General features: G+C 50.1%; 2 non-coding genes across 2 annotated transcripts; one reads left to right on the forward strand and one right to left on the reverse strand.

Moving 5' to 3' along the window:
* The first annotated feature begins 3,498 nt into the window (after positions 1–3,498).
* TRNAS-AGA (transfer RNA serine (anticodon AGA)) lies at positions 3,499–3,580 on the forward strand. Its single transcript has one exon. It is a non-coding gene; the product is annotated as a tRNA-Ser (tRNA).
* Positions 3,581–17,312: 13,732 nt separating this feature from the next.
* Positions 17,313–17,386, reverse strand: TRNAI-AAU (transfer RNA isoleucine (anticodon AAU)). Its single transcript has one exon. It is a non-coding gene; the product is annotated as a tRNA-Ile (tRNA).
* Positions 17,387–18,817: the final 1,431 nt, after the last annotated feature.

Consider the following 18,817-nt stretch of genomic DNA (forward strand, 5'->3'; position numbering starts at 1 on the left):
GCTACTACACGTGTAGCTATTACAGATGCAGCTACTACACGTGTAGCTACTACACGTGTTGTAGCTACTACACGTGCAGCTACTACACGTGCAGCTACTACACGTGCAGCTACTACACGTGCAGCTACTACACGTGCAGCTACTACACGTGCAGCTACTACACGTGCAGCTACTACACGTGCAGCTACTACACGTGCAGCTACTACACGTGCAGCTACTACACGTGCAGCTACTTGTGCTACTGGGATAATCCGGCACTGCCCAGGAGCGTCCTTCACGAGCCTCCTCCTCCTCCACAGAGGCCGATTCATGAGACAACTGGAACCAGTCTTCTGCACGTCCAATAAGCTTCACATCCTGGTGCCAGATAATCCTCTTAACGCGACCGTCCGTCCCGCCACCCGGGCCAGCCAGCCAGCCAGCCAGCAAAACTTTCACCAAAAGCCCCACGATAGTCCCCACACAGCGACGTTCGCTGGCGATGTTTTGAGTGTATAGGGAGGGAGCCTCGATTCTGCTGCCGATGGGAGGCCACCACGGGATGTGCAATGTTGAAATCGAGTTTGCTCAGCCTTGAGACGAGTGACTGGCTGGGAAATGATGCACTCGCGGAACGAAGTCGTCGCTGCTCCGGGAGTGGCTCAACTTTCGCCTCGTGTGTCGAGTCCGCGAGTCAAGGTTGCGCCGAGACGCGGCACACTTTCGCACCCGGGCAACGGGAGAGCACGAGACGTCCGATATTTCTTGAACGTGTCACCGAAAACAACAATTACATCGAGGTGTGGTCGCACGAGTTGAAAGAAGGGCAAATGCTCTATTGAGAAGAAGATTCACAATACATTGACTCGTAAATTCAACCAGGATGCCAGGACCCTGATAAAGCGTGCCCCTCGCTCTGTGCGACTGAAACCGATTTGTACCCAAAATTCGCGACGAAGTCTGCCGGTTGAGTTCACTCATGCGGTAATGCGGTCTGACGAGGAACATTGTGTATGTGTACTGTGTGTGTGTACTGTGTGTGTGTACTGTATGTGTACTGTGTGTGTGTAAGGTGTGTACTGTGTGTGTGTGTACTGTGTGTGTACATGTACTGTGTGTGTATACTGCGTGTGTGTATACTGTGTGTGTGTACTGTGTGTGTGTAAGGTGTGTACCATGTGTGTACTGTGTGTGTGTACTGTGTGTATGTGTAAGATGGGTGCACTGTGTGTGTACTGTGTGTGTGTACTGTGTACTGTGTGTGTGTACTGTGTGTGTGTACTGTGTGTGTAAGGTGTGTACTGTGTGTGTGTACTCGGCAGGCAGCTGTCTGCTCTTGCAAATTTCGCTGTGTGCGCCCCTTATTTTGGAACGCATCTACTGCAACAACATCTACTACTACTACATCTACCACTACCACTACCACATCTCTTGCTACCACATCTACTACTACATCTACCACTACCACATCTACTACTACCACATCTACTACTATCACATTTAGTACTAGATCTACGACTACCACATCTACTGCAACTACATCTAATACTACATCTACTACTACATCTACATCTACCACTACCACATCTCCTGCTACCACATCTACTACTACCACATCTACCACTACCACATCTACTACTACCACATCTACTACTACATCTACCACTACCACATCTACCACTACCACATCTACCACTACCACATCTACCACTACCACATCTACTGCAACTACATCTACTACTACATCTACTTCCACATCTCCTGCTACCACATCTACTACTAGCGCATAAAGCGAGGGAACCTCGTCTCTGTATTAATGTGCGGTGACGGCGAGAGGGAGCGGCTCTTCCCCGCCCGCACAACTAAACAGAGCGGCTCTACAAGGAGCTGGGGTTTGGGTAAAGAGACGGAAGTTTACAACGTCGTGAACGTATTTATAATCCCTTATGTCAACTCACGTGACAGCATGGACAATGCACGTGCTCTATGCCATGGGTGTCGATGTGTGTGTGTGTGCGTGTGTTTCTATGTATGTATTGTCCGTCGGCTGAGCCTTGAAATGTTGTAAATATTGCCGCTAGAGAGACAAAGGCGGCTGTGGTGGTGGTCACTCACCCCCTCGTGTCCCGTGCAGGGCCCTTCATTTGTGCTCGTGACTCGCACGCGGGTCACATTAACAGACTTTTGGTGGCAAGTGCTGATAGCGAGCACCACCGGTGTCGTACACGATGCTTACACACCGCTCCGGGTACTCATTTGAGGCTGAGTCGACCTAGGGGAGGGGGCAAGACCGGTTCAAAAAATCGTCACTGGTGGCGGTCATGAGCAGGAATCGAACTCGGTTCGCCGGGTCTGCAACGCAGCGTGATAACCACTACGCTACCGCTCCCCATGTACAAAAGACAAAGATCCCCCGTGTAGCCTTAACAGGCTGTTGGGGCAAGTGCTGTTAGCGAGCATCTATCAAGGCCGGAACGGCACACGAGGGGGTGGGTGGCCAACACCACTCCCGGCCGCCTTTGTCTCCCCAGTGACGATATTTAACCCACCACACCAGGTACCCATTTGTGTCTGAGTCGACCGAGATAGGGGGGGGGGTCAGGACCGGTTGAGATATTCGTTACTGGTGGTGGCCGTGAGCGGGAATCGAACTCGTGTCGACCACGTTCCTCAGTGCGGGTGCGCTAACCGCCGCGCCACCGCTCCCCAAAACGCACGCGCGTTCCATGATGTCATCTGCTGCTGTTCGTGACTCAAAACACCGTGGGCTGCCATCCTTGTCGAAGCACAGGTGTGTGGAGTCTTGGGGGATGAGGTAGGGAGACTGAAATAGATGTCTGTCCATTGAGGCCAGTTTGCCGAGAAAATATCTTCAATAATAATAATAATATTATTGTTGTTGTCACCATCGTCGTCGTCTTCTTCATTATTGTTACGGGCCTTGATTGTCTAGCCGGACGAGGCGATGTTTAGAGGAGGGATCCTGCATTTGGGAAGTTTGAGAAGATGAATGGATTAAGTAAGCGAATACGTGAAATAATTAAAACATTTAATAGTTCAATTTGGTGCCAAAAACGTCCCATCCATTTTAAGAGAGTGTTAGCGATACATGTGTAGAGTTTGTTTTAATTGGTATTATGAATGTAGATGTATTTTGAACATCTTTCGCACCGTACGTAGCCAACCGTGCTAATACGTGGAGGAGACTCGTGAAGGACGCTACCGGGAAGTCGGAGGCAGTCGCCCTCCAGCAACAGCGGAGAGAGCGGAGAGGCAACACTCACAACAACTGGCGGATAAAACGCAGCAAGTTGGTGCAGTTGGGAGCACAGGTGGTGCATCTGCCAGTCATCTCAGTCAATCAACACAACACCTGGGTCTGTCCCGTGACCTCCTGCTAGCTGCGAGCCTTCTGTACTTGCATGTGGCCTCCAAGTGCACCTAGCCTGGCACATGTGCTGTGGGGTGACTTCAGTGGTTGTTGCGTGAGATGCACCACCACGGGGGTAAATGAACGAGGTAGTTGTGGCCGAGCGGTTAAGGCGATGGACTAGAAATCCATTGGGTTCTCCCCGCGCAGGTTCGAATCCTGCCGACTACGCAATTATTTTGGTATTTAAATTTTGCTGACCCTCGGCATCCGAGCCAGCTGAGTTCGATTCCCGGCCACGGCCGACGACGTCCCAGCCGATGCGATGTCGGAAGTGATCCCCGGCCTCCTCTAGGTCTATAAGTAGCTGAGAAAACGTCTGGGAAATTGTCATGTGTTTGTACAAGGCATAGCTACCCCTTATTTCATATAAACAGAATGTCAGTTCTCTGAATAGCAGTGAAACAACATAAAACACCACACTCACACCGCCAGCACGTGACACGCTGCTACCATCATCATCACCATCATCATCATCACCATCAACTAGCCATGATCAATCCACTGCTGGATGATGAGGACCAGCCGTCACCAGCTCTCACGGATCGTGCGGCTGCCGTGAACGAGCTGATTTCCGTGGCTCCATCTCCGCGGCGGACGCACAAACTCGGGCGCGTAACCTTCTCTTCGGCGATCCGTGCAGATTTTTGTATGTGGGGAGACAAAGGCGGTCGGGCGGGGTTCTGGCTGGCCACCCCCCCCCCCGTCATGTGCCTTTGCGGACGTGATAGCTGCTAGCTAATAACAGCACTTGCCCCCAAAGTATGTTAAGGCTATGCGGGGGATCTTTGTCTTTGTCTATTTTTTTAAGTGGGTGGTTGTGTCGTTGTGTGTGTGAGTGTCATGCACGTGTGTGTGTCATGCAGTGTGGTGTGTGTCGTGCAGTGTGTGTGTGTCATGCAGGTTTGTGTGTGTGTGTCGTTGTGTGTGTGGGTTTAAATCTCCGTGGGAGCGGTAGCGCTACGAACCCGGCGACCCCATTTCGATTCCCGCTCACGGTCAACACCGTTGACGATTATCTGAACCGGTCCTGGGCCTCCCCTAGGTCGACTCAGTCTCAAATAAGTACCCGGTGCGATGTGTAAACATCGTCACTAGGGAGACAAAAGCGGCCGGGCGTGGTGCTGATCTTTCACCTCTTGGCCTAGTTGTACATTCATAGGTGGTCACTTACAGCGCTTGCCACAAAACGTCTGTTGAGGCTATACGGGGGGTCTTTGTCTCGTGTGAATCGCACTGACGAACGTCGCGCTGACGTTAATTTGACCTCACGTTACATTCGATGAAATGTTCAGTTAATTCCGAGTCATCCTCATTAGCAGCCCTGATTGCATCAGTGACATCACGAATTTGAGCGTGTAAATGTGGGAACTGTGGATTTAATTGAGAGACGCTTTGGTTTAGGGGCTGGATCATCTTATTTGTTTCATCTCGCGATGATAACTCTGACCCACATTCGCAAATGCGAAAAAAATACAAATTACCGAGGAAATCTTCGTACATGAGACAAAGATTCCCCGGCAAGGCTTCACAGACTGTTGGGGCAAGTGCTGTTAGCGAGCACCTATCAAGGCCGGAACGGCACACGAGGGGGTGGGTGGCCAGCACCACGCCCGGCCGCCTTTGTCTCGCCAGTGACGATATTTACGCACCGCACCAAATTCCCATTTGAGGCTGAGTCGACCTAGGGGAGTCCCAGGACCGGTTCAGATCATCGTCACCGGTGTTGGCCGTGAGCGGGAATCGAACTTGGGTCGCCGTGTTCATATCGCAGCGTAGCGGTTACCGCTCCTCACACACACTCCCACACACACTTCCACACACACACACACGAGTCGATTTGCGTATAATCCCTCGTGATGTTATTTCGTTGTCGGGAAATGTGAGCGTGGGTTTGGGGTAAGAAAAACAAAATGCGACTCACGACCCCAGCCCGGACACCGGGCGGAGGCGGCTGCGACTCTGTGGTTGTGGTTCGTGGTGTTATTGTTGTGGTCGTTGCGGGTTGGTATGATGGTCGGGAATAAGAGCAATTGTTTGCTCAGCGGGATGTTTGAAGACATATCGCCCGTGACTCAGCACGCGCCATCACGACGAGTGAAGGGGAAGAACAGGGCACGCGGATCGGGGGAAGAAACGAAAACCCATGGACTCCCCTCCCCACCACCCCCTTCCCACGTGAAGGGCTCACAAGTGACGCCGTCACATCGATGCCTCGATGTCAGGAACGAAACAGGAGGAGGAATGGCGGAGCCAGGATTTTCAGGTGGGGGGGGAGGCGGCAAGCCCTCCAGCAATGAACAATGATAGAGGAGTTGTTAGCAAGTAAGGAGTTGTTAGCGAGTAAGGAGTTGTTAGCGAGTAAGGAGTTGTTAGTGAGTAAGGAGTTGTTAGTGAGTAAGGAGTTGTTAGTAAGTAAGGAGTTGTTAGTGAGTAAGGAGTTGTTAGTAAGGAGTTGTTAGTGCGTAATGAGTTGTTAGTGAGTAAGGAGTTGTTAGTAAGTAAGGACTTGTCCCTTGCTTCTTATTCGACGCGTGTGCGGCGATGGCGCAGCCATCGATCGAGTTGTCGAATTCGAACCGCGCTGTGTGATCGGCATCGCGCTCGCTGAAGGTGTTGATGCCTTCAGGGAAGTCGTGTTCTGTATACACAACTGCGCACGATTCTGTGAGTCACTTATAACTGATTTGCCGTTACTTATTGACAATTATGGACTCAGACTATTGTCCTATCATCTCATAGAGTCCCTGGCACGTAATAATATGCTACACAGTGGCAGTGGGGGTCGCAAAATGCCGATTTATTACTAATAACCCCCAATGAGGGGGGGGGCACGAGCCACCCCCCCCCCCCCCCACTGGCTCCGCTAGTGAGGGGGAGGATTTTTCCACGAATCTGGCTGCCGCCTGATGATGCCGGTTGTAATTGCTGGCGAAACGTCGTGCTCGGTTTGAAAAATGTGTTGTTGATTTGCTTTCCAACACACAAGCGGTGGTGCTGTACTAGTAACGAATTGGCGCGTTTCAAAGACAATGCACATCCTAGCAGAGCACGTTTTTGTTTATTTGCATGTTCACCACAAGTATATGTGGTTAATGCAGTCAGGTTTCTGTTTGGTGTTTTAACATCTTAACACAACTGTTTTATTGCCAGAAAGGATAAAGCCCTATTCTTATATTTGTACACGTTTTGTCTACGTGACAAACCTTACTAATTGGACTGTCTCGGGTGGTGGCGGGTTTAACGGCACATTTATATTTATGCGAGATCCCCTATCCCACCGCGTGTTAAACCGAGTGGAGGGACGTCTCGCACCCGGTGAGCCAAATACGCGGAGAGCCCGGCGAGAGGACCCCTGTGGGTTAGAGCAGGGGGGTCCCCAACCCCCGGGCCGCGGTCCGGTACCGGTCACGTGTCCTGTTAGGAACCGGGCCGCACAGCAGCAGGAGGTGAGAGCGGTGAGTTCGCACGTGGTCCCCGCCCCCATTGTTTTATAATTCACCACTTCCGTCCGCGCCTCTTTCCCGCACTGCGCACTCGTCTCAGCCACAGTTTTCGGTGAGCCCACAAGCTGCTAACCCCTAGTAGCCACAATGAGTAAAGAACAAACGTGGCTGGAGAGCTGCTTTGAAAAGGGGGAAAGACCCAATGATGATCCCCCCTCCCACCCCGTTCCGTGAAAATTTTATCTTAAACAAAACCGGTCCCTGGTGCCAAGAAGGTTTGGGACCGCTGGGCAGAGGTCGCAAACGGGTTTTGATTCCTTACCCGTACCCGTACCCGGCCGCACCAGGGTCGCAAACGGGTACCCGTACCCGGCCGTACCCGTACCCTACCCGTACGGGTAGGGTACGGGTATCGGGTACCTGATTGCGACCTCTGGGATAAAGCCATGTTGCAGGCGCGGGTGGGTTGGTTCTAGGAACTTGAATTGTGAGAAGAGACACAAGACGTTGGGAAATGAGTGACAAACAGTTATTCACCAGTGACTCACGGTCTACCCGTACCCGGCCGCACCAGGGTCGCAAACGGGTACCCGTACCCGGCCGGGTACGGGTAGCCGGGTATCGGGTAGGGTACGGGTATCGGGTACCCGGTTGCGACCTCTGCCGCTGGGTGACAGCAGCAGGCCCCGCGCGCAGCGTCACGTGGACGGGTGGGGTGGGGCAGTCGCGCCGGCCGAGACGGCGATTGCGTTCGGAATGGTCGACACTTCGAGACGACGGAAACCGGAGGATCAAAAAAAAATTAGAGGAACCCCCCTGCTACCCCCCCCCCGCCTCCCGTTTAGTAGAAGAATGACAGCCGTGGAGATGGAGCGATTTAAAAAAATGAAATGAAACGAAAGCGCGTGTATCCGAATGGTACGAATCTCTTTTTCAGGAGCGATGCTGCTGCTGCTAAATGTTGGTTTTAATTTTAAGTTGAAATTTATTATTCACATGACAGGAACCCGGAGCACGCGGAGAAAACCCACGCCTCGCGCAAGGGGGGTGGGGGGGCAGGGCAAGGCCCTATCATCGTACAGATGGAAACAGATGGCGATTAGTCCACGTGATGTACCGCCTTCTCCTGGCCGAGCCAGGGGTATGGCACCTCCTCTTCGCCCACGAGAAGGGAGTTTCACAACATCTGCGTGTGTGGGTGTGTGCGGTGATCCACCAACCCTCGCTCCACAGTGATGGTGAACATCCAGCACGAGGTGGTCCACCTGCCGGGAGCAGGTCACGCGTGGGACCGTGGCCACATTTCTAAAGGGATTGGCGCTTGAAGTGGGGAGGGGGCAGGGAGGTGTCCATAATGGGTTTGCGTCAAAGACACTGAGCCGGCTGGAATCGAAGCTGGTAATTAGGTAAAATTGGTCATTAAGTTTAAGGTGTGGTGGCAGGGGTTGGCAAGGGGGAGGAGGGGGGGGGTGATCCCAGCATCTCGCACCCTGCACGTAGCTGCACGTCCACCGTTAGTCGCCGTGGTGTGGATGTGACCACCCCGGGGGAGAGAGAGAGATATTGGTAGCGTCTCTCCCCACGATGGCGTTCGCTCAGAGCACCCAACGTAGGGTAAGCGATGACCACAACAACAACAACAAAAGACGAAGAACCCCCCCCACACCCCCCGTGTAACCTTTACAGACTGTTGGGGCAAGTGCTGTTAGCGAGCACCTGTGAAGGCCGGCACGGCACACGAGGGGGTGGGTGGCCATCACCACGCCCGGCCGCCTTTGTCACCCCAGTGACGATATTTACACACCGCACCAGGTACTCATTTGAGGGTGAGTCGACATAGGAGAGGCCCAGGACCGGTTCAGATAATCGTCACTGGGTGTTGGCCGTGAGCGGGAATCAAACCCGGGTCGCCAGGTTCGAAGCACAGCTTAGCGCTAACCGCTACGCCACCGCTCCCCACATATACACATACAAGCGCGCACACACAAACATGCCTGTTCAGTATGAAGACAAAGATCACTCGTATAGTCTTCACAGACTTTTGGGTAAAGTGCCATGTGCGAGCACCTATGCAGGCCGGCACGGCACGCGAGGTGGTGGGTGGCGAGCCCCACGCCCGGCCGCCTTTGTCTCCATAATACTCACAAAGGCAGCCGGGGGTTAATCATGTTAAGGCCGAGTCGACCTGATGGTGGCCCAAACCAGCTTCTGATACCACTTGCACACGGCGCGGTTTGCACGCACTCCACTGTTCGGCACAGTGGGGGGCAGCACTTATCCCCCACCACCCCACCCCACCTTGCCATGCGAACGTGGTTAGAGAAGGTCGGTGTGGACGCGTGGTCATTTCGCCGAATGGGAGTGCAGATCCAACGTTGACGCATTCACTTGTGAGCGGGTTGAGACCATCAACTCGCCACCACGCGCCGGAGGGAGAGCACCGCGGCTGAAACTTGCGCGGCATCTTTAGTATAGATACCGGAGGAATCCGATGAGCTATGAAGCTCTTTTTTCCGCAGATGTTCCAGTCGGGGCGGGTCAGAACATTACACCAACAAACAACACAAAATGACGATACGATTGCAAAGTTTCGGAAAGGTAAACAAATCATCCATAATAGGGGTTTTTTTGGGGTTAGATCGCGTAAATGTGTCGTTACACCCGCCACCACCCGACACGGCCAACTAGTAAGGGTTGTCACGTAAACAGATCGTGGCCAATTCGTCACTAGTACAGCACTAGTGTGTAGTGTATAGTGTAGTGTATAGTGTAGTGTATAGTGTAGTGTATAGTGTAGTGTATAGTAGTGTATAGCGTAGTGTATAGTGTAGTGTAGTAGTGTATAGTGTAGTGTATAGTGGAGTGTAGTAGTGTATAGTGTAGTGTACTAGTACAGCACACCGGTGTGTTGGAGAGCCAAGCCACAACATTCACAATCTTTGTACGACGTTTCGCCAGTAATTACAACTAGCTTCATCAGGCGACAGCCAGGTTTGTGGAGAAGTCCACCTGTTTCGTTCCTGATATAAAAAAAAATACTCTCTTATGGATGACATTGGTCGCGAAAGCCTCCGTGTTAAACAAATAACTTAAAAGACACACGAATACAACTCCACCATTAGTTTTTTCATCTTCCCCGATAGTGCCCACCGCCGAGGTACAGTATTAACTTATTTTGCAGAAGCGACCTGGCCACAAACGACAGCTCAAACAAAGTAGACCACGTGCCCCCCGCCCCCGCCCCACCGTTCAATGAGTTTGGTATTGAGAGATCCGCGGAAGTTCCCGACGTTCCACCCCATTGACGCAACGCCCCCAAAGCGCCCCGTGAGCGCCCGGGTCTGGCGAACATTCCACGAGGCTGGCTCGGGCTCACAATGCCCCCCCCCACAAACCTCCACGGGGCAGCAATGACGTCACCGAGTCTTTAAAATTCCACTTCTTTACCGGACGTGGCAAGCGGTGTGTGTGTGGGGTGGGTGGGGTGGGGGGTGGGTGGGGTGGGGGGTGGGGTGGGGTGGGGGGCTTTAGAGGTCAGTGCACCGAGGCCGACGTTGCTGAGAAACCTGGGCTCGAGTCCGGGTTGCAACCGCGCTTGGGTAAACCGGGGTTCTGAAGTGCAGCGAGTTGATGGTGCCTCCTAGTGCGATTTCCTAAAAGACTGCGCATTGAAAAACCACATCACATTAAAGATGGTTCGACGCTTTTATAATTTTTTTTATTTAAAGCTTTCGTGACTGCAGGGATTCATATTCTTGGTTCTTTCGGTAAAGTCACGTAGAAGGGAAATAATAAAATAATAATATAAATATAAACAATAAAAATTCTCACGACGTCTCGACTGCAACACAAGCAATCATCATCAGGTGTGAAATCCACAGTAAGAATATTTTTTTCTTCAAATTTTCTTGCTGTGGATTTCACACCTGATGACGATTGCTTGGGTTGCAATCGAAACGTCGTGAGAATTTGTATTGGTTTATATTAATATTATTTTATTATTTCCCTTCTACGTGACTTTACCGAAAGAACCAAGAATATGTTTTTATTATTATTTTGTATTGTTATTACTCCGATTCGAAACCCAGGAAATCGTCAGCGAGTCTTGTGACTCGTTTTCAAGAGGGCCCTGCCAAGTTTTCATAGTGCAGAGCGTTAAGTTATTTGTGGGTCATTTGTTTTCTCCTTTTCAAATTTGGTAAACGTGGACCCTGATGCCGTCACGGGATCTTTGACGACCACGGTGAAGAGGGCGGCGCGTGTTTTGAAGGGGCAGTGCCACTCGCCGTACTAATCAGGGCGGCCGCTGGATTGGAACCGTGAGGCTCTGCGTCAATGCCACTTAATTCGCCTAAATTCCGGTTCTGAGAATGAAAATGTTGGTTTGGCGGCCATGCATTGTACTTATTTATCTCCTGGATAAATAATGCTTAAAAATAGAAATGAAACTAAACTGTTTTATTTAACCGGGAAAGGCGCACTGACATATTAGCTTATTTTTCAAAAGCGACCTGGCCACAAATGATAGCTCAACGAAGTGGCTTATCGTGTGAAAATGTACAGCGGCAAAATAATCTGAAGGCATATTCAGGGCCGGATTAAGATTTTGTAGGCCCCTAGGCTACAGGTCGTGTGAGAGCCCCCAGTAATATTTTCAAAAAGAAAACAAAGTTAGAGAAAAATAAATTTATATTTTTACAAGGCTAACAACAAATAAAATTCAGCATTCACGAATGAAATGACTTTTCGCTTCATCTCTGGAGGCCCTCCAGCTGGCGAAGGCCTCTTGGGTTGCAGCCCCTAAAGCCCCCAGCGCCTTAATCCGGCCCTGGGCATATTTCTCAATGTTGTAGTGCGCGGACCGATGCACCACCGCTCCACCACCCACGTGCTTAGAAAAGAAGAAATACAACAACAACGTACAAAAAAAATTGATACAAGTGAATTGATTGTCGAGAATTTGTCGTGTTAACAGATGGCGATGACTCACACACAGCATCGAGAGGTTCCGGCTACCACGGCGGCACGCAAACTCACTGGGTCGTGTACCCCACCCCCCACTCCCACCGCCGTCTCTCTCCTCGTAACGCGGGGCGGAGATTCTTCCACGCACGGCGGCGGTGCGTGGCGCGTGCCACCGCTGTTCACTTCCGTCGATTTCTCTTGGTTCTTTCGGTAAAGTCACGTAGAAGGGAAGTAATAAAATAATAAAAATAAAACAGGAAAAAATGTTATTAATTATTATATTATTGTTTCATGTTTTCTTTTTATTATTTTATATTATACATTATTATTAATCATTATATTATTTTATTATGTTTTATTTTCATTATTTTATTACTTCCCTTCTACGTGACTTTACTGAAAGAACCAAGAAGATGAATCCCTGCAGTCACGAAAGCTTTAAGTCGAAATTCCGTCGATTTATTTCGCAAAGTTTCGCCGAGAAAAGCGAACAAGATGAGCGTGGCGCGTTTTGGTTCTCGAGTTACCCCTCAAGGCTCTCGCCTTCATTGCCGCCGCTGTTGTGTGTTTCTTTTGGTGGTGAGCAAAGTCACGCGACGTGTATCACGTGGGTCGAAGTCGAGTTGGAGGGTAATTGTTACCAACGCGGAGGCGATTTAAGAGGGGTTTGAGTCGTCTTTAATTCGTAGAGAAGCTCCCCCTGCCTGCTTTCACACCATCGCGTGTGTCTGGATAACCCCGACGCGCTTGCGTTCTACCATACAGGACGACCCCTTGGTTCCGACACTCACACCCGAGGCTCAGCGTTCCCGGACAACAACTAAATCTAGCCATCTTCTTGGTTCTTTCGGTAAAGTCACGTATAAGGGAAGTAATAAAATAAAACATAATAAAATATTATTTTATTATGTTTTATTTTTATTATTTGATTATTCCCATTCTACGTGACTTTACCGAAAGAACCAAGAAGATGCATCCCTGCAGTTACGAAAGCTTTAAATAGAAATTTAACTAAATCTAGATTTGAAGTTTTCGTGACTGCGGGGATCCATACTCTTTGGTTCTTTCGGTAAAGTCACGTGGGTATAGAATAAAATAAATTAAATTACGACGTTTCGGGCACAACACAAGCGTCCGTCATCATGCGGGACAACCACAGCAAAAAACAATTGCTGAAGTGGGCAAAAGGGCTGCTTGTGTTGCGCCCGAAACGTCGTGATTTAATGTAATTTATTTTACACCTACGTGACTTTACCCAAAGAACCACAGAGTAACAACATCTAAGTGGCGGTGACGTCCACCACGACGCTGGTGCCAGGCTACGTGCACGTTGATGCCACGTGAAGTGTCGAACGGCCCGCTGGCAGGAGGTCACGGGGCAGACCCGGCAGGTGCCATCCACCCTCAAACGGCACGTTTAGCCTTGGATGGCGTTCACCGCCCACTTTTGAGACGACAATTCGCAAGAAAGTCGACTTCGAGGTGACGAGGCTCGCCGTCTCTCGCCATGGGCCCACTCGCAGGGCCTGCCACCCTCGTCCCAGGAGGAAGGGAGCCGGCCACCACTGGGTCCTCCTGCCCGCCCCTCCTGCCCGTCCCTCCTGCCCGTCCCTTGCTCGACACCCATCGGGTGTCCCCAAGCTGGAGGCTCGCTCTCCTGTCCCCCGCTGGATGAGGCTCGAGATCGGAGATCGCTGGTGGGGGGGTGGGGGGGTCTTCCTCCATTCATCCTCTGCTATGTCTGGTGGGGGGGAGGTGGGTCTCTATCTAGGTGATTGACACATCGTTTGCTGCAGGTGTTTTCCGAATGCTTTCAATCGCCCGCTTTCCCTATGAACAGGTAGAAGAACCCCGCCCATGCGACGAGGGAAGAGGAGGAGGCTTGGGTGGGTAGAGCGGGCGTCACAGCTAAGAGAGGGATGCGTCACGATGGTTGACTGCAATTGATGACTACCCCAGTGGCAGCAGCAGCCAAGGAGTGGGAAACGTTGTCTGAGATGACGGCGATGATGATGATGTCTGCCGTATGTGCTCCGGATTATGAAATGCGCGCCTCTCTCTCCACCCCCTCCCCCCAAAACACCCACCACAAGGCTGACGTTCCCATCGTCTCAACCCAACCACTACCAATTTCGACGCTGTCGCCTCGACAGACCTGGTTTTCACCTGAGGACGGCTGCTTGCGTTGTGGCCAAAACGTCGTGAGAATTATTTTATTATGTTTTATTTTTTATTATTTTATTACTTCCCTTCTACGTGACTTTACCGAAAGAACCAAGAAGATGAACACCACCAATTTGTTTTGCCTTCCAGATAATGAATCTACGTCATTATCCTACTTGCTGCATTGCCCCCCCGCCATCCCGTCCGCTGTATCTTAAAGGAAAATATCAGAGTGCGTCTTATAATCCGGAAGGCGTTTGTGTGTCCCGAACCAGAACTGTGCACACCTCTGGTGTCAGGTTTGGAGGTGCGACTTTCTTTCCGGAGCGGTCTGATAAACCCGGTCATAGGCGATCGACGTCTTTGGGAAATGAGCCTTGTTCAGAGTAGAGAGATGAAGACGAGCCGTCTCTAGGAAGAAGGGCTGATGCCCGAAACGTCGCCTGTTGTACATATGTTTTATTTCATTGCAGGGCCGCAGTGTTAATCACGCACCTCGAGTTTTGTCTGCTGCTGCTACTGCTGTTGTTGTTGTTTGTGGCAAAACAAAGCAGCGTGCGTCCCGCGCGCGGTTTAACTCCGAGGAGATGGAGCGATGGAAATGACATCGCTGCTGACCCGTGTGGACGAAGGGATCGTTTCGTGACATCTCAGGCTCGCGAGAGACAAGCGGCGTTTTGACGGCGAGACACGGACAAGAGAGAGAGAGGCATCCAGGGAAGACGACGACGAAGGATGGAACGAGAGCTCGCTCGAGAGCGTCTGTGAAGCGACCTCGCGTGGAGCGGTTGATGTTGTTGAGATGGGAGGCGGCGGGAGGGGTCATCCAATGGCATCGTTAACGGCACGACGCAAAACTCGATGCCGGTTGTAATTGTTGGCGAAACGTCGTACTCAGATTGTAAATAATGTGGATTTGTGACGAATATAATCACTAAAGTGATAGGATGGGAACATCACAGCCAGTTGAAGTCATAACTGGCTGTGATGTTCCCATCCTACCACTTTAGTTGTTATTTTCGGCTTGCTGATTTTACATTAACAGGTTTAAATTTCACACACATAGCCGCCTCCACGCCCACGTGGAGGCGGCTCTCCGATCTTACATTAACATGCTCATCTCTCACATTAACATGCTAATTTCTCACATTAACATGCTCATCTATCACATTAACATGCTAATTTATCACATTAACATGCTAATTTCTCACATTAACATGCTCATCTATCACATTAACATGCTAAATTAACACATTAACACGCTAATTTATCCCATTAACATGCTAATTTATCACATTAACATGGCAAATTATCACATCAACATGCTAATTTATCACATCAACATGCTAATTTATCACATCAACATGCTAATTTATCACATCAACATGCTAATTTATCACATTAACATGCTAATTTTTCACACTAACATGCGAATTTATCACATTTACATGCTAATTTTTTCACATTAACATGCTAATTTTTCACATTAACATGTTAATTTATCACATTAACATCACTAGCCCCGCCCACTTCGTTTATGACCCTTGGGCTACACCCATTTTAAACCTTTTAAAACAGCCTGCCTCAGCAGCTGTACCCCTCTTTTTCTTCCTGATGAAGAACGTTTGTGCTGCGATCGAAGCGTCGTAGTTTTTTTGTTATTTTTTGTTATGAGTGCTCTAGCAGATGCCTGCAATTGTTGATCTCAACAATTGTGAAAATAAAAGATTCATCATTTTAATCTTGACTTAAAGCTGTGATCGAAACGTCGTAGTTTTTTGTTATTTTTTGTAATTTTTTTTGAACTTATCTACGTGACTTTATCGAAAGACCCAAGATTATAAAAGTGTTATTTGGGGGGGGGGAGGAGGGAGGGGAGTGGGCTAAGCCTCCCCCTCTAACCCCCCACAACGACGCTTACGGGGCTGCTGTGAAGTCACGCAGATGTTCCAATGGCACACGTGGTCTGCTGTTAGCAACGCTTCAAAGGTTTGTTCTAAAAAAAAACATGATATATAAATATATACACACACACACGGTGTTATGTGCCCCAGCCACATCCGTCTCCGTGACCACGTTGCCCGCACATGATTTACATGCTTATTTAAGTAAGTCTCCGGGGTTCTTCGTAAAAAAAATATTATTTACCATTTACTGCCAAAGCAGACGTGTATATAGGTTTTTTTTTATTTCCACCGGATTATAAGATGCTCCGGAAAGTAAGAAGCAACCCCAAAAACACGTGCCCAGTGTCAAGAAAGTTGTATATTTGGTACAGGGAAATCATATTTTGATTTAAAATACATTGAGTGGGCCAGTCTGCGTCTTATAATCCAGAGAATACGACAGTGCTAAACTTAAGAGGTCTGTCCAAGCGTGCATGTCCAGGCTCTCGAATTCCCCTCGAGAGAGAGAGAGAGAAGCCCTCTCGAGCTCCCTCTAGTGGAGCCTTCTCCCCCAGCAGTGGCGTAGGAACGCAATTGCAAGTGAATTCTAGATTTGAAGCTTTCGTGACTGCAAGGAATCATCTTCTTAGGTTTTTTCGGTAAAGTCACGTAGAAAGTAAAATAAAATAAAAACAAAAATCACGACGTTTCGGAGGCAACACAAGTCTCCGTCATCAGGTGGGACCGTCACAGCCAGATTAGCTGTATCAAGTGAGGCAATGATTCAAGATGTAATCCCTTAAAAGCGAGTTGAGGGGGGAGGGAGAGGGAGGGGGGGAGCTCATCAGACTATGGTAGCCAATGAAAGGAACGTATCGGGAGGGAGGGGGGGCGAGGCCAAAAGGGTGGGCGATGGACGTGGAAGCGCTTGTGCGCAAGCGGCCAATTACTGCACACGCCATCATCATTTTCGTTATTTTGTCTATCATGTGTATTAGACCTCCCCTCCTCCTCTCTGCCCATTGTGTTGGCGGGTGCAGTGGCTGGCCGCTTGCGCACAATCGCTCCATTGTGTTGGCGTGTGCAGTAATTGGCCGCTTGCGCACAAGCGCTTCCACGTCCATCGCCCACCCTTTTGGCCTCGCCCCCCCTCCCTCCCGATACGTTCCTTTCATTGGCTACCATAGTCTGATGAGCTCCCCCCCTCCCTCTCCCTCCCCCCTCAACTCGCTTTTAAGGGATTACATCTTGAATCATTGCCTCACTTGATACAGCTAATCTGGCTGTGACGGTCCCACCTGATGACGGAGACTTGTGTTGCCTCCGAAACGTCGTGATTTTTTGTTTTTATTTTATTTTACTTTCTACGTGACTTTACCGAAAAAACCTAAGAAGATTGCAAGTGAAGTAAGGGTAATGTAAATTAAAATAAATAAAAGTTAGTGGCCCGTACGGGGATCGAACCCGCGACCTTGGCGTTATTAGCACCACGCTCTAACCAGCTGAGCTAACCGGCCAGCTGACAGACAGCACCAAGTCTCTTGTCATTGATTCTCAGGACCAATAGAGACACGGGGCAGCACGTGCACAGCTGTGTGTGTGTGTCAGTCCACTGCTGGATGAAGGCTTCCCCACGCCGCGTCGGTCGTGGGGGGGGGGGGGGGGTGTTTGACCATACTTCACCTTTGCTGGTCAATGCGGATTAAGAATCGAACTCAGGTTGATTGGATGTCACGGCGCAAGTGCGATCCACCACTGCGTAATGTTACGTATCCGGGTAATCCTCATCCAGACCCCGAGACTCGTTTGTTAAAAGGGGGGCGCGGGGGTGTCCCTGGCTGCGAGAGAGCCACAACTCGCGTGGAGAAGGGAGAGCCCCTCAAACAAACACATCCACACGCGGCGCAGCCATTGCTCAACAAGCAACTTGCTGCTGCTGCTGTACTACAACACGATCAATCTGCAAAGCGCCGTTTGCACGAGGGGCCGTCCATAAATGACGTCACGCGATTTTGGACGATTTTTTACCCCCCACCCCCTCGTCACACAGCGTCACAAAAAGTCAAACCCCCGCCCTCAAATATGACGTCACAAAGCTCTGCCCCCCCAAACCATATTTCCATTTTGAAAATAAAACATGCTTCAAATCGCTTTAAACTATTAAAGTCATTGTAAGTGCGTATTTAATGTGGCGCTGCACTCTGATGTTGTCGGAGTGTTGTTATAACAATTAGTGTTGTTATAACATTTATATATTTATTTAAAGTTGCGCATTTTGATGTGACGTCACATTTCCCAACCCCCCGCAAGTCACACATCGTCACAAAAATCTGACCCACCCCCCGCCGCCAGGTGCGTGACGTCATTTATGGACGGCCCCCGAGTTGATGATTCGCGCCCTACCGCGGAGGGAAAGATTTGTTGCACCGCGGAGGGGGGGGGTCGTTAGGGCCTTCATCCAGCAGTAGAGAGACCACGGCTGCCGATGGCTGTGCGGTCGTCATTGCAGGAGATTACGAATGCTTGAAGTGTGCTGCCATCTGCTGAGAACGAGACGGCAAAACGTTGAGACGCATTCGCCAAGAGCACCGTGGCCTAGTACGTGTACTCGTCGGCGACGTTTCGGGCAATGCCCCTTATTCATAAGCACACGGATAGAAGACGCCACGTGGACAGAGTCGATGTGCATTGAGAGAGATAGGGGGACTAAGATTGTAGAAATGTTATCCATTGCCGCATTCTCTCGATCAAACTACGCACTGTTCCCCCTCCCTCCCCTGCTTTTATCGTTACAAGATTTATTTTTTGAGGATACAACAAAGTGAGTTAAATAAAAGCGTGTAATAAAATATCATCTCGATTGAAACCTCATTTCCTTAGAAACTGATTTTGCGTTCAGTTTTGTTGTGCCCCCCCCCCCACCCCGCTCAACCTTCGAATATCACGGT

The sequence above is a fragment of the Lampetra fluviatilis genome, chromosome 2 (assembly GCF_964198595.1).
Source record: "Lampetra fluviatilis chromosome 2, kcLamFluv1.1, whole genome shotgun sequence".
Classification (NCBI taxonomy): Eukaryota; Metazoa; Chordata; class Hyperoartia; order Petromyzontiformes; family Petromyzontidae; genus Lampetra; species Lampetra fluviatilis.